The sequence below is a fragment of the Lynx rufus genome, unplaced genomic scaffold (genome assembly GCF_022079265.1).
Source record: "Lynx rufus isolate CCGP_SWC_20201006 ecotype Redwood Valley unplaced genomic scaffold, mLynRuf1.p SCAF_51, whole genome shotgun sequence".
Lineage (NCBI taxonomy): Eukaryota > Metazoa > Chordata > Mammalia > Carnivora > Felidae > Lynx > Lynx rufus.
In genome coordinates this window covers 545690-549185 of record NW_025814869.1, presented here as the reverse complement: position 1 = coordinate 549185, position 3496 = coordinate 545690, and the positions used below count along the sequence as shown (strand labels likewise).

The window sequence follows — 3496 nt, the reverse complement described above, 5'->3', positions numbered from 1 at the left end:
TCCTCAACCTTAAACTGTGAGCACATTCTGTCACCCATTGTCCGTGACTTCCAAGTTCTCGGTTGCTAGGTCCCAAACTCCAAAGCAACGTCCGTTTTGTAACTGATCACCGCACCTCTTTGGTTTTTTTTCTGAATCCTGTATCCTCTTTGCATATCGGGTTTTGGTTTGTTGTGGTTTTTGTTTTCTTTTTTGGTGGAGGGGGGAGGGGCAATGTTTACTAATGGACCATCAAGTCCACTTTTAAGATGTATCTGATTCAGACCTCTCTCCTACTCATTTTCTCTCCTGTCTCCCAGAAATGGTATCTAACCCACACCATCAGGAAGTAATGATATTTCTTTAAATCTATGGCAACACTAGGGCAGCTGGGTGACTCGGTCAGTTGTGTGTCTGACTATGGTTCAGGTCGTGATCTTGGCATTCACGAGTTCGAGCCCCACATTGGGCTCTGTGCCAACAACTCAGAGCCTGGAGTCTGCTTCTGATTCTGTCTCCCTCTCTCTGACCCTCCCCTGCTTGTGCTCTGTCTCTCTCTCTCAAAAATAAATTAGCATTAGAACAAAACTTTCAATAAAAAACTTTGGCAACATCTATGTGCAGGTGCTAGCAGAAGTGGGACCCACAAGGACAAGACTCAGTTGTGGAAGACCATGGACACATTAGGAAAGATACCTTTAATCCAGAGGAAAGGACCTCCTTCTACTTGAGGCTTGGATTACGGGTTTGTTGACACATAGCACACATGGGTAAAATAGTATGGAGTATGCAAAATAATTCCTAATTTGTGAGAAATTGACCTAAGATTGGGAAGAGCTTCAAAATGGGGCTTCTGTAGACAGAAGACTACCAAAAAATCACATAGATTTTATATAGAAGACGCCAGAATTGCTTAGGGTTTCTGTAAGGAATTTATCCAAGAAAATGAGCAGAGATATGTACAGAGATGTAAGTGAAATACACACATAATGACGTTCATAACCAAGATTACAACTGGGAACAAATAGGAACATCTCATTCTCAGAATATGGCTAGTGAACTATTCAGTACCTTTATAGTGGGATATTACACCGCATTTCAATGCGATGTTGGCAAATAACAAGGGGGAAATTCCCAAAATTGTTAAATATAAGATTATTTTGCTTTAATATTAAAATTTATTACTACAATTTTTGGATGCTTTTGAGACAGACAGAAAGCACAGGCTGGGGAGAGGCTGACAGGGAGACAGGAACCGAACAGCCTCTACACTGACAGCAGAGAGCCAAATGCAGGGCTTGAACCCAGGAGCCATGAGATGATGACCTGAGCCAAAGTCTGACGCTTAACTGACTGAGACACCTAAGTGCCCCTATCTTGTTTTATTTCTTGAGGAGAGATGGTGGGAGGGAGGGAGGGAGGGAGGGAGGGAGGGAGGGAGGGAGGGAGGGAGGGATAGAGAGACAGAGAGAGAGAGAGGGAGGGGGAGAGAGAGAAAGCAGGACTCACCACAAGCAGGGCTTGAGCTCACCCAATGTGGAACTCCAACACTTGAGCTGTGAGATCATGACCTGAGCTGAAGTGAACCACCCAGGTGCCATGATTAGTATAATCCTATTTCTTAGGAGAAGAAAGAGGATGAGAGAGAGAGGGAAGAAGGGAAGGAGATCTGTGAATATATTATGTCCCACGGCAACAGGTCTCAGACAGCGGTAACATCTACACCTGCACCATAAGGGAAAGAACAGTTGTGGCCATGGAATGGGATGGAGTGTGCTAAGAGCCTAGTAGACTTTCATGTCTCCTGAGAAAATCCTAGAGCTGTTATCGGGTGGTTGGCATGCCAGAGGGAAGGGACAGCAGGAATGGATGTGGGGACAGTGGGTGTGTGCCCAGAGACCTACAATCAAATGCTTGCTGTGTCCTTACTGGTAGGGAGCAGAAGACAAATATGTGCCGGCATAGAATATTAAACATGTATTGTTAGTTATGGATGTGGACACATACGTGCATATGTGTATATGTATGTGGGTTTTTGTTGTCGTTGTGTATTTTCCATCCTGCCCAAAGCTTATTTGGATAATCTACGCAAAATTGAATTTGAAGACCATGGTCCTATATGGAGACAGACAGACCTCAGTCTTGCCCCCACCTCCGGGGACAGGACAGGTCTGCCCCCACCTCAGACCAAACACTCACAGTCCTCCATTACCACCAGTGGTTGCCATCCTTATAACTGGATCTCTCAAGATATGCTGACATTTTCACTGATTATTAAAATTATTAAGTTGGGGGCACCTGGGTGGCTTGGTCAGTTCAGCATCTGACTCTAGATTTGGGCTCAGGTTATGGTCCCACGGTTCCCGAATTCGAGCCCCACGTCGGGCTCTGCTCTGCGCAGACAGTGCGGAGCCTGCCTGGGATTCTGTCCCTCTCCCTCTCTCTCTCTCTCTGCCTGTCCCCTGCTTGCTCTCTCTCAAAAATAAAATAAATCAATCAAAATATTAACTTTTTAAACACAGGGTGGAAGCAATCCAAGTTCAAGTACATTTGGAAACCCTGAGTGAATCTGAAAAGGAGTCTTTATTGCAGGCTTCCTTGGAAACTTCACTAGGCTCCGAGAATCTCTTCGAGAGGAATACATAACAGGGACACCCAGGCTCATGGATAGCTTTCCTCTTGGCTTTTCTCTGGAGACTATCCTGAGTGCCTTTCAGTACTCAGATCCCAGGGGCTGTTCCTGTTTGGAACCTTCAAAAGTTGGCACACCCCATCGGCTCCCACCCTGCTGACCCTGCGCTCTATGTCCTCTCTGGTCTCAGGCTTGACAGTAATAAAATCAAGGCACTCGCTTCCTGTGACCCATGCAACATCCCTCTATCTCCGGACACCGACGCAGAAGAGGCTGAAGGCAGAACCTGGGAGGGTAAAGGTAGAGGCAGCAAGATCGAGACGGTAACGCGACGAACTCAGTCCTTGTTTCCCTCTGTGCTCCATGGCCCGACCTCAAGTGCCTGGCACACAGGTGTTCCATACACGGCACCCAGGAGGAGGGAAAAAAAAGGAAATCTCTCGCTGCTCGGTGATCCATACTGTGTAACCGGTTTTATTTCTTCGCCCATTCAATACCTGTGTATAAATTAAGCGCCTACTCGTACCAGGCACCCAGCAGAGAAGCACAGACACACACAAAACCCTGCCTTGTGCTCTGAGGGCTGAGGGTTTAGTGACCTACGACTGACAGCCCTGAATACACCTCCACGTGGTCCTCGCCGGGATGGATCATGCCATCCAGTAGGCCTCGTCTTTGAACCTGATCACCTGGTTTATCTAGCGCAGCCCTGTGCTTTCGTGAAATTTGCCAAAGACATCGTCATCACGTTCTGTTAGGTCTACCATGTCATTCCTCTCTGCCTGCCTGTGTCAGGAGGTGCTGGAATGACCACAAGCCTCGGGGGACCTGGAGGAGAATGAGGAGAGCGTGCACTATCCAGCTTGGGTTGATGGGGATGTTTAT

The 3496-nt window shown here is 47.1% G+C and overlaps 1 protein-coding gene across 3 annotated transcripts in view; it reads right to left on the bottom strand.

Annotated features, from left to right (window-relative positions):
- LOC124527579 (gamma-taxilin-like) overlaps positions 1 to 3496 on the bottom strand; it is a 697565-nt gene that overhangs the window by 238535 nt on the left and 455534 nt on the right. The gene's annotated exons all lie outside the window — the stretch shown is intronic.